The 12904-nt window shown below is 40.2% G+C and overlaps 1 protein-coding gene across 7 annotated transcripts in view; it reads left to right on the top strand.

Annotated features, from left to right (window-relative positions):
• The first annotated feature begins 5327 nt into the window (after positions 1–5327).
• The window catches only part of HEATR5A (HEAT repeat containing 5A), a 128136-nt gene continuing 120559 nt past the window's right edge, over positions 5328–12904 (top strand). For 2 of the 7 annotated variants that reach the window (XM_074955820.1, XM_074955819.1), the window contains exons 1-2: positions 5628–5762; positions 6095–6171. The gene's annotated coding sequence lies outside the window, so the exon portion shown is untranslated. Of the gene's footprint in view, positions 5394–5625; positions 5763–6094; positions 6172–10846; positions 11055–12904 lie in introns of those variants that run through there. The other 5 variants (XM_074955815.1, XM_074955818.1, XM_074955814.1 and 2 more) reach the window with 5 other exon arrangements.

Below are 12904 nucleotides of genomic sequence, written 5' to 3'. Positions count from 1 at the left end.
CTCTCTCATGGCACTTTTCTTCTCTTCTTTTGCTGGAGCCATGTGAGCTCTCTCTCATCTTTCAGTTCTACCTTAACTACTGATATTACCACTTAACTAATCAAATGGGTGTTGTGAGGCTTATTTAACATTCATAGAGGACTTTGAGTACTTAAGATGAAAAGTGGTATGTAACTATTAGATAATATAATTCAGTATTATTGATTTATAAAATAGAAATGGCCTATGCAGCATGGAACTGAAAGGAAATAACATTCCTGTCAAATATTTTTGTACATAGAGCTATGTACATCTTGTTAATATATATTTTAATAAGGTTTCTTATTCACTTTAATAGTATTTGTACAAATGTCATAATATGTGCCCTATTACATCAGTAAGCACTAAAAATGTGAAAGTGAGGATCTTAGGTTGTTTAGATGTGCTGCATTAGAAAAGAGATTGCAACATACATTTTGAATAACTGATGAAGGGAGAAAGTTCTTGGGAGGCCTTAATAGTCAATCAGCAATCCTTATCTGTACCACGTTAAGATTTGTTTAATTCTTGTTGGAATAACTTTATCGGTGCTTCTTACAAATATTTTATTGTAGAACTGTCAGAAATAGGATATCTTGTTTCTGATTAGGGAAAATGATTTAAAATATTTATATAGTTAACTTTCTTTTTTTAAATGTTTGTACCACTTTCTTAAGAGTACAATTGCTTCCTTCATGCTTTCAATCTGATATATTTATTTTATTATTGTTTCTAATACGGAAGGACGTATCTAGGAAATATTTGTTTACTTCTCAGCCTACATGTTAGCCAGAGAGTGCACAACTGCAGAAACAGTGATCACTGCTCAGCAGAGGGAGCTCATACATTTTATTTTGCTGCAGTTGAACAAAAAATTAGCAACTGCATTGAAAAAAAGTCTTTTAAAACAATAAATAAGCAATCATATTTTAAAATTTTTAATTTTAAAAAAACAACCCCCACAAGACATATAGCCTATGAAAAATCTAGGCTAGACTAGACTGTAATGACCAAAAGGGTCTTTATGACCCTAAAGACACTTAGACACATGAGTAATTTTACTTATTTTGAAGCCATGGGCTTACTGAAGAACATAAACATAAGAATATAATACTTTCATGAGTAAAGTTACTCACTTGCCTTAACGGTTTGCAAGTTCAGATCCTCAGGTATGACTACGTGCGGATATTTAACAGGTAATGTAATAGTTTTGCTTAATTTTTGCAATTAACGTTTTTAATCTCTTAATTTACCTGCTATGACATTATTTCTTTAAGATTTTAAAAGGCAATTGAATTTGATTTTGTTTAAACGTATTACTGTTTCATAATGTTTAATCCTCTTTAAATAAAGGTCCCAGCCCTGCAACTCTTACTCATACATACATGAATAGTCCAATAGAAGTTAAGGAACCAAATTCTTTTGTTCTATTGCCTTGGTGTAACTCCACAAATTTTGGGGGAGTTATTCTGGATTTAACACTGATATAAATAAAAGAATTTAGCTCAATGGGATTATTTGATTTTGTAAAGACTACTCCTGTGATTTAGGTTTGCAGGATTGGACTGAAACTTTTTAAAATCATTCAACACATTTATATAAAAATAGGGTAAGTAATGGAACATATAATTAATGTTCTTGTTCACTGCAATTTACTTTCAGTCCTTTGTTACATTAACTAATCTGAATATGGCATTCCCATGACTCCTATGGTCAGAAATAAAGGGTGAATAAAGGAAAACTGAATTCACATGTAGTAAACAGATATAATTTTAATTGTTTTTAAATTTTATAGTAATATGATATTAAAATGTTTATAAATTATATCTAGAATACCAATTTTTTCCTGAGGATTAAGATAAAATCTACATGCAATATTAGCACATGCTAAATTCTCTGTTTACAAATTTAGCAAAAAACCTTTCACGTTAAAGAGCCATAGTTAGCTGACCATTATGAGTAATAACTACAAATTGGATTAACTCAGTAGCTCAGATTCTCTAACATAAGAATGGCCATACTGGGTCAGACCAATAGTCCATCTAGCTCAGTATCCTGTATTTCAACAGTGGCATGTGCCAGATGCTTCAGAGGGAATGAAAAGAACAGGGCAATTATTGAATGATCCATCCCCTGCTGTCCAGCCACAGCTTCTAGCAATGAGAGGTTTTGGGACATCCAGAGCATGGGTTGCATCCCTGACCATCTTGGCTAATAGTCATTGATGGACCTATCTGTCACGCCGCCAGTTTCAGGTCAGACTGCCAGAAAACAGGGCATGTACCCCAAACAGGTGGTATATTCTATCATAAAACTTAACCAAATCAGTAACAAATGTGTGCTTCCAAATTACTATACTAGTTGTTATGAAGCCACAGATGGTCCCCTTCAGGCCCTCCAGCCCCTCATGCTCCACCCAGACAAACCAAACTGTACGATGAAAGGCTATTAAAACCAAAATTCATCTCACATTAGGTTCTTCCAGTCCCAAAGAACCAGCCACTCACCCCAGGTCAAAATATACTTCAGGATCCCACCCAAAAACCATGCTGGCAGCCAATCCTTTAGTAAACTAAAACTAAAGGTTTATTAATGTGAAAATAGAAGAGAGTTATTAAAAGGTTAAAGTGAATCATATACGTTACAGTTGATTTCAGAGTCTGTAGATCAGGGTAAGAGCAGTGAAGTTAAATCTGCTAGCTTTTAATAAGTCTCTCTGGTACACCCAAAAGATGGGGGTCCTCAGTCCATTTTTCAAAGCTCACCTTGTTAGAAATCATAGTCCAGAGACAAGGGGGAGTAGTGGGGCAGTAGTGAGGAAAGGAGGTGATGTCACTGTTTCCAGTTTATACCCCCAGTCAGGGGTGAAAGTAAAACTGAGCTCTTACCGGTATGGGGCTGCACTGGAAGGGGCGGGGCTGGGGGCAGCGTCCCCCAGCCAGCCCATCTGCACTGCCTGGCCCGCACCACCCATGGCTCCAGCAGCGATTTAAAGGGCCCAGGGCTCCGGCAGCCACTGCCACTACAGAGCCCCAGGCCCTTTTAAATTGCAGCCCCAGGACAGCTACTTCTTTCCCTCCTCTCCCCCCATAAGCGGTGCCCCTTTTGTGCCCCCCAGTGGCAGCTCTGATGGGTCGTTGCTGCCCCTTTTGTGCCCCCCTATTGGCAGCCCTGCTGGCAGCGCTTTAAAGTCAGTGGTACAGGCCGTTACTGGCAGCTACTTGTTACCAGTACGCTGTACTGCCTTACTTTCACCCCTGCCCCCAGTCCATGTGCATGGAAAAGTACTGGCTCAAACATGGAGCTATGCATCACATATTCCACCTGCCCTGCTGAGTCATGGGGCATCCATTGTCCATATGCTCTCTGAGGTGTCCTTGGGAGAGGCCCACTGGAAGAGTTGATTCTCCTTAATGGCCCATCAGCACATGGCTGGCTAGTCTTCATGTAAATCTGTCTTGTGGGTGTTACCCAGGAACACATTTAGTAATAAGCATACAGTAAAATTTCATAACTTCATACACAATGGTGAAATACACATTTCAACAAGATAGCACTGTTCAACAGATCACAACTTCTCCACAGATACCTTACATGGCATATTTTGTACAAGATTTAGTGCAATTATGTAACGGTGGTGACAATACCCTGGCTGGGATGATTTGATTGGGGATTGGTCCTGCTTTGAGCAGGGGGTTGGACTAGATGACCTCCTGAGGTCCCTTCCAACCCTGATATTCTATGATTCTATGATACTAGTGTAGATGATCAAATTCCTTTTTATACAGTGTCACACTATCCTCCTTATTTCTTTTTACAACCCAGTTATATCTTTGGACTTCACAACATTCCCTGGCAACAAATTACACAGTTTGACTGTGCACTGTGTGAAGAAGTACTTCCTTATGTTAGTTTTAAACCTGCTGCCTATTAATTTCATTGGCCCTGATTCTTGTAGTATGTGAAGGGGTCAATAACACTTCCCTATCCACTTTCTCCAGACCATTCATGACTTTATACACCTCTCTCATATTTCCCCTTTTTAATCTGAACAGTCCCGGTCTTTTTAATCTTTCCATGTGGAAACTGTTCCATATCCCTCATAATCTGTGTTGCTCTTGTCTGTACCCTTTCTAATTCTAATATATGTTTTTTGAGATGGGGCGACCAGAACTGCAGATAGTATTCAAGGTGTGGGATACCGTGGAATTATATAGTGGCAGTATGATCTTTTCTGTCTTCTTATCTTATCCTTTCCTAATAGTTGCTAACATTGTTAGCGTTTTTGACTATCACTGCACACTGAGCAGATGTTTCCACAGAACTATGTAATAGAGCTCTTTCTTGAGTGGTAACATCTAATTTATAACCCATCGTTTTGTATCTATAAAAGTACAATAATTTTTATCAACATTGAATTTAATCTGCCATTTTATTGCCTCATCACTCAGTTTTGTGAGCTCCCTTTGTAGCACTTTGCAATAATGAGTAGTTTAGTGTCATCTGCAAACTTTGCCATCTCACGGGTTGCCCCCTTTTCCAGATCACTTCTCAATATGTTAAACAGCACAGGTCCGAGTACAGCTCCTTGCGGGGACCTTGCTATTTACCTCTTTATACTTAAGTTTTTAAAAGGTCCTTGTGCTAGGCACTGTTAGAAAACACAATAAAGGACGTCTTAAGTTTCAGGTCTGAAAATGATGTAGTACTGGCTGGAATCATAGGTTCATATTCCAACAGGGCCACCTGAGGTCTTCAGCATTTTGAAGTAGCTAAATTGAGTATTAAGTAGTTAATATATGATGGGGTTTTGAATAAGACCGTGACAACAAGGTCCTGTCTGTTCCTTTCCCTACACTATTTGCAGTGTGCTATGGGCCAGTTGCAGGACACTCTCCATCCCAAAGGTAGCTGCATCTCAGAGGTGCTTGTAAAACGGAATCTGTACAGGAGACACCTCTTACCACTCCCTTAAGAAAACTGCTATGCGTCTCTGCCCCAAAGTGCTCCCAGCCATACCAAATACAATTCTGTCCCAATCCCACCACTTCTACTCCAAAACCTCCTCTTTTGAACAACCCGTTGTTGTACACTGGGTGCATGAGACATTTTATTGGACAGTAGGACTGTCGTCCCCCCCATAAAACAAAGATGGGGCGGGTTAAAACTCACCAGATTAAGTAAAATTAAAGCGACATTGTATTTTTAAAGCAGCTACGGACTCCTAACTACGGCATCCTCATGGTACCAGACCCTTAGCCCCGGGGATCGGGCCACGCCTCACTAGGGCGTCGCTGTCTCCCTCAGTTCGGCGGCAGGACTTCCACCCCAGGGCCGCCCCTGCTTTCATGCGGCCGGGCTGGGGCCGTGCGGAGGTTAGTGGCTGGGGAGCAACGCTGCAGGGGTCCAGGTAGGGATGACGCCAAGGCCCGCGGCCCCGGGCCGGCGCGGTGCTGAGCATCCTAGTGCGCAGGGGGAGCCCCGGCAGCTCCCCCACGCCCGGCTCTGCCGCGGAGCAGCGAGGCCGCGCCTGCCACAGCGGTCGCTCGATGGCTCCGGACCCGATTGCACGGCCCTGAGCCGCGCCTCCCTCCCCCGCCTCCCTGCAGCCCGGCCTGTGGGTTGGCGTCGCCTCCGGCGCTGGAGGAAGGCGGCCGGAGCCGCGGCTTTTCCCGGCAGTACGGCGGCACCTCGCCCTGCGGATCCGGAACGGGAAACTCGCCAGCTAGCTCCGTGCGGGCCAGGTAACCCGAGCCGGGGGAGCTCTGCCAGCCCCTCCCCCGCCTACGCTGGGGTATGGGGGGCTGAAAGGGGCAGGAGCTCTGCCAGCCCCTCCCCCCAGGCTGGGGTATGGGGGGTTGAAAGGGGCAGGAGCTCTGCCAGCCCCTCCCCCCAGGCTGGGGTATGGGGGGGGGTCTGAAGGGGCCAGGAACTCTGCCACCCCCGTTCCCCCCCCACCCCCCATGGGCTGGGGACGGAGTTGAAGGGGGCCGGCGACCTGTTGTGAGAGGCAGCTGGTGGTTCTTGGTCGGGAGGGGTGAGGTGATGCTAAAAAAGTGTGTTGAACTCCTGCCAGCTTTCCTTGGCCCAGGAAGGTAGAAGGATGTCTCGACTTCAAAGAGTGGTCAGATCCTGTCAGGAACCTCTGTAAAGGTGAGGGCGATGAAAAGGGTCCAGGAACTTTTCCTAGACCTTTTACCTACTCTTTTTTTCGAAGCTCAGGGCATGGGTGATAAGTGGAGGCGGTGAGGTCATGCTCGACCTCCACACTCATGTCGGAGAAAAGGACAAGAGTGGCAGAGCTGGCTTATGTATTTCTTTGGGGAAAAGTGTCTGTCTTGCTGGGATTCGGAACTTGTGTGCCCAGAGCCTTGCTTCTCCACACAGAAGAACCTAAGCTAGTGGTTCTCAGACTTTTGTACTGGTGACCCCTTTCACACAGGTAGCTTCTGAGTGCGACCCCCTCCCCCCTATAAAATAAAAACACTTTTTTATATTTAACGCTATTATAAGTGCTGGCGGCGAAGTGCGGTTTGGGGTGAAGGCTGACAGCTTGCGACCCCCCCATGTAATAACCTCACGACCCCCTGAGGGGTCCTGACCCCTTTTTGAGAACCCTTGACCAAGGCAGTCTGATGGTCTGTCACATCAATAACCATATTTATTTATCAACAGTAAAAAGCAGAGAGAAATAAACCTAACTTCTCTTCCCCTTATAGTTGCTGCTGATAAGACTGCTTAGACTGACTTGACAGATAGTCATCTCTGTATGTGTGAAATTCTAACCACAGAGCAGAAAGAAAATGAAATTAAGCTCATTCTTTGCTGGATAGTTTCCCGGGGTTTCCGAGCTTTTTCTGGATTAGTTTCACTAAAGGGAGGAGGATAGACGTGTCATTTCACTGGAGAGACAGTGCTACTTTATTTTCTATTCCTACTTTCATGTATACTGAATCCCAAAATGCTTTTATGCAGGTAAGTAATACAGAGGGCTCGAGAAAGGAAGAGGTAATGGCAGAAAAGAATAGGTTTTTAATTGAAATTGAAACAGAATGTAGAGTAGATGAGGTTGATGCCCTGCTTTGTTATAGGTAGGCTGTTACAGATAACAGGCACTGCAGAAGACAAACACCCCCATGCTGTGAGTATGCTAGGGTTTGGGAGTGTTTATTTTGGCTTTTTAAAAATATGCCACTGGGGGCAGCAGCATTGGAAGTGCTAGTATAGACAAGGCTCCTGCAGCTGTTGGCGTTCTGAAAACCTCGTCCAGTCTTGCCCAGGGCAGGTCTAAGTGATGCCAGAGTTCTGTACAAGGGCTCCCAATATTTCTTCAGTTTGTGGAGCTTTACCTGTGTGGTGATAGTATGAATTTTGGAGAAGGGGAGAAATTCCTAAAACCCTAGTGTAGTCAAGGCTACAGTGATGAGATTGTTGGCGGGGGGGGGGTTTAGATAATAGGGTTGTGATATGCAGGAAGGGATTAGAAAGTGTCAATGTGTAGATTTAAGGGTACTTGCTTTCTTTTTGATGCTTCTACAATATGAAGCTGGAATTATCCAAGTCTTAAGTAAATAACTGTTTTGTTTTTAAATATTTCTTTAAATTTGGTTGGATTTTATTTTTAATGGGGGATAAAATGCTTTTGGTTATTTAGATCTTTTAAGTTGTAAATGCTGAACCTATGGCAAAAATTGTTTTGCCATTTTCATAAAGATAGATATAAACAATCAGGAGATATGTCTGTCTTTTGTGATTTGTCATGTTTAAGTATTTATAATGAGCTGTATTTAATCAGAAATAAGTTGTGTAGAAATGCTGGATTGTTCCAGTTTTTAATTTATTAATAGTTCTCTTTCTTTTCTTTAAGATTTGTGTTAATTCGTTGCTACGATGTTAAGTCTAGAGATATTTTGTATACTTGTGTTTGAATCCTAAATTAAATATTTGCTTTAGGGCCAATAAAATATTTGGATAATTAGCTAGTTTATGTGGCCATTGTGCCAACATTTCAAATCTGTGTACAGCTACATCTGCTTTGAGCTGTTCTAGAATCTTCTTTACGAAGCAGTTATTTTCAATTTCTAGAGAATCAAGTGACGCGTAGTGTTGACTAGAGTCCTGATCTTGCATTGTGATGTGATAGGACAGGCCCCTGCAGAGTCCCATTGACAGCATTTGTGAGGAGTCCCACTGCTGGGCAGTATATTATGTTTTTCAACCTTTTTGATACCAGGGACCAGCTTGCTGCCTTCCTAAACTGTGTCAGGGAAATCTCAGGGACCGTGTCTGCTCCACACATCGGTTGTTGAGAAACAACCATATCCCAATACAGTTGGAGGCTAGAATACTGCACCTTTAACTTAGAGGTGTGATGTCCTGAATGATTTTGGTAGAAGTAAATATGGTATTTGAGAATCTTAGGTCCTGATCCTGCAAACAGTTCTATGTGTATTTAACTTCATGCATGTGACTATAGTACTACTCATGCATCAAATCAAGCATGTGTGTAAGTATTTGCAACATCAGAGCCTTTTTGAAGTCTTATGGGGTATATACTCAGTAACACAAAGCATAAAAGAATTAGTTTTTTCAGTATATGGTGCCTCTGATCTGTTTTGAAATGTTCAGAATCCATATAGGTGACTTTTTCTTTAAAATTGATTTCATAATGTTTTGATTTTTCTACTGATGCTGAAATACTCAAAATATTAACGTTTACTAAACATTTTATTTCATTTTTTATATTTGTTTGACTGAGTGGAAGCATACATTAAATTCACCCATTTAGCGATAGAATGAGAGAGCAAGAATGAATCGCAAAGCTCTGAAAACAGACCATACTTGGAAAGGCCAATGCATATCCAGCCATAGCAGCAGCAGTCTGTAATTACATTTTGTGGTTCTGTGCAGTGAGAATTTTAAGGTTTTGTCTACAGAGAAAAGGCACAGCATTGCTGGTTAGAAAGCATAATGCTGAGGACATTGACACCTCCCACGTGATATTAAGGAAAGAGAAGTCAGTGGGATAAAAACTAAATATTTAGAGCTTTCCTTGCAGTCATTCTTTATTTATTTTTGCTTTACCTTATTGCTGGTGTTTAATCAGATTTTTTTGTCTTGGATGCTTTTTCTGTACATAGGTGGGTAATTGTTGTCATACCATTTTGAGCAATCTGAGTTTGCTTTGACTTTGTTTGGACTCATCAAAAATGTGTATAGCATTGGGATATGTCTGTTTAAATGCAATGTTGTCCATGTTTAAATTTCAAATTGTTTTAGCAGCTAGGATGTTGTATTTGTCATTTAAATCAGCAAGATCTACTTCTTAACACTTCTTATTGATGTGTTAGAATTCTATCCTTTGTTAAATATTTAAATTGGTTGAATCCTATTTATATTATATTATGTCACACTCTTGGCTACCTAAGGATGCAGTTTTGCATTCCTTGTGCAATCTAATCTCCCTTTGAAGTCTGCAGGAGTTTGGTATTTGCAGAGAGGGCAGGATTGGACTCTGAATCCGTTTGGATTTTGGTCTGGTAGATAATGTTTGAGACTAAAATCAGGATACAAGCTTGAACGTATTTAGTTAAAAAATTTGGGACAGCATCTGCTGTCAGTTAACAGTCATGCAACCTCAATGAAATTGTCCTGTTAGCACATATTTTGACCTATAAGATGAGTATAAACACACTCCACCCAATTTTTATTTTAATGAAAAAGCTTGAGAAGTCACATAGAAGCAGTGTTTCTGTTTTGAAGACTTTATAGATAGGTATCTTTAAGTGCTTAAATTAGGTTTGAGCATTGATTGTCTTGTCATGCAGTTGGCTAAGAAGTAACGATCACCCTATTAAACTTTTACAACAACCCTGCAGGAATAAAATTGATTAGAACTGTTAATGACCACAGACTAAACGCCTGAGGTCGGAAGACCCAATATATTGGTTACATTTCTTAGATTAGTGTTAGAGAACCTAAAGCTTTAAGAAGAAAAATGTTACTGCAAACTAGTTAAAATATTTCTACTTTGGACTTCCCAAGACCTTGCACTGGTGAACAGATACTTGCTATTAGATAATTTTGAGTGGCGTTTTGATTTTGGCAGGCTGTTGTGGTTGTTTGTTTTGTTTTTGGTAGCCTGGCTAGGTTGATTTTGATTGTCTAGCTTACAAACTATATGATTAGTTTCAGGTTAGCATCCATTTTTCATTACGGCTGGAATGTGGGGTAGGCGTGTAGGGGAGAGTCCATCAGTTTATTGATTGAATATTTATTTTTATACCAAATTTATTGCATACATGTTTCAGAACTTAATGTTCAGTATTATTTATCTGAAAATAATGTGTAGGGTAATATTTATTATGAGTAAGTTACTGCAGCTCTTATGCTTCGCTTTGAATTTTCACTACTAAGGAGAGGCAGTTGATAATGATTTACTAGATCTTTATCTGAATGTAGTGTCTAGGCACCCAAATCTTACTTGAATATGAAGAGTCATTACTGTCAACTTCGCAGAGAAAGGCAGCAATGAGTGATCAAATGTTTTTTATTCATAAATAGAAAACCTGCAGGTCTGAAAGGAAATTTGTTAAACACTGTAAAATAATCACTGTCTACTAGTTCCCATTATTAATCAGTGATCACTCTTGGAATAGTGGACCATGATTAAAATCTCAATATTTGAGTATGGGAGGTTGGTAGGGATGTTTCATTTGTTCTGAGCAGAAAAAATAAAAACTATCTGTGGAAAAAAATCATAAAATTGCCATTGTTGCTTAGTAATTGAAAATTGCAGTTCATTAATGTCAATATCCTTGTTACACAGTCACATCTGGAGGAAGACAGTAATCAGTGGTAAATCTGGAGTGCTTGTTTCGGCAAGGATGTGTTTAAAGCACAAGTGGGTTTTCCACCACAGATGAAAGTCCAAAGCTGAGACTCATTGTCTGGCCTATCTTGAATTTTACCTTGTCTGTGGCTTAGTCTAACCCTGGAACGAATAATATTCGGATGTTCTAGTTCAGTTGCTAAAGGTAACTTCTCCAAATGTCTCTGACCCTGGTTTACCAATTCTTTTTTCTTTGAAGAATATAAACAAGTAATGTATTTCACTTTGCTGATGTAAGATGTCGGGTTCTGGAAACTGAACTATTGTTGATTTTTTTTGGTGTTTTGATGCTGTAAACTCTGCACTCGGAAATAATTGTGGAATTTATAAATCTGGTGCCCATTCACTAGGAACTTTTCTTCTGGGAATATGCTCTGACTCAGCCTTGCAAAATTCTACGTGCCAAGTTGACAAACAAAATGTCTTTCCATTAACATCTTTGCTATGGTAATGAATGGTGGGTGGTTATATTTTTCTGCCTTGGTTAGTAAATCTTCATGACTCTGCAAGGATGTTATACCTATAAAACGAACTTGACAGCTCATGGTAGAGAGAGCGTATTTAGAATGACACTGTGATCTAGAGCTGTTTGGGAGATATATTTTGTGAGTTTTTGTTTTGTTTTTTAGCAACATTTTCTGATTTGATCTCTTGCTGACTCAATGTATTATTTATTTTTTTTAACTAATTACTAAAGATTCTTGTTTAGGATACCACAACTTTCAAATAGCGTATCCTTAAAAGTGATATTTTAAAGAACACTTTTGTATTAAAAACAACTTAAGGAACCCCATTGACTTGAAGAGTTGAAAGGCTGTCTGCATGAATCCAGTTGCAAACCCAGGCCCTAAGTTGATAAATGTACATGGTTATTTAGGAGCAAATACAAGAGGACAGTAGACCTAACTAGTTAGGGGGACTCAGTTATTGTGTCTTTATTTACAGAATAACCAGCTTTTTTCCTTTGGCCTGCATGTGCCTTTTTTGTTTGAAGAATAAATATGCTTTCAAAGTGAATTGCATATGTAGCTTGTTTCATTTAGTAAAATCTTCATTTTTCTTTTCTTAGTGGGTTTTTCCCAAAATTTTTAAATTCCAGGTTGAGCAAAATCACAACCTTGATATTCCCCCAACCTTAAGGAAATGCCATAAAAGTATACCTGTGTCATATGTGGACACACACTTGTATCCTTATATTATACGCTCTGTGGGGTTGAGGTGTTTCTTCGTACATTTGGAAAGTGGGCTAGCACTTTTGAGCATGACTACAATAAAAATAATTAATAATATTAGGATCCAACTTCTCCTTACACCATATGTTGACATCCCACTGTGGAATGTCATTGCCCCATCCCTGATTTTTGAATCCATGCTCCTTTCTGACTCTAGCACCAGCATGTTGCAATAGACATTACATTTCCTCACTACTCTCCTTGCTTGGAAAGCTGTAGATCAGTACCCTCTTCTGATTTCTTTTTCATGTTAGTGGAGTTTCCAGAGGCTGTAAAGGTTCAGAATAAGTGGTAGGTTGTGGCGGGCACACTAGAGGTGTCTGTAGGAAGGGTGTCGTAGATACACTAAGGTGAGGGGAACCTGCTCATATTCAGCCAAAAAAAAGTCTTGGAAGGCTCACAGGATGTATTGTTTTGGAAGCTTTGATTACGAAAGGAAAGCATTGGTGTCTAAAAAATGTGAAAAGTCTCCTACCCTCTTGGGTTTAAAACAGTATTCATTCATTCCAGTGTTAGAATTATTCTTGGGATAGCAGGAGTCTGGAAAGATCCACTCATCCTGATCTTTTGCGTCAAAGTCCACTATATTCTTCACAGATGCTTCAGAAACCTCTTAGTCATCTTTGCTAGTACCGTCTTTGTTGACTCATATGTCAGTTCCTCTTTGCTTTTATCATTAGCACATTAAACCAGTTTGAAGATTTTGAAATAATCATATGAATTTGTAATACTTTTTATATGTAGATGCGTATTTCCTTGTGTG

Source organism: Natator depressus, chromosome 6, assembly GCF_965152275.1.
Source record: "Natator depressus isolate rNatDep1 chromosome 6, rNatDep2.hap1, whole genome shotgun sequence".
NCBI lineage: Eukaryota > Metazoa > Chordata > Testudines > Cheloniidae > Natator > Natator depressus.
The sequence above is the reverse complement of the archived record's forward strand: the minus strand, read 5'-3'. Positions and strand labels throughout refer to the sequence as shown.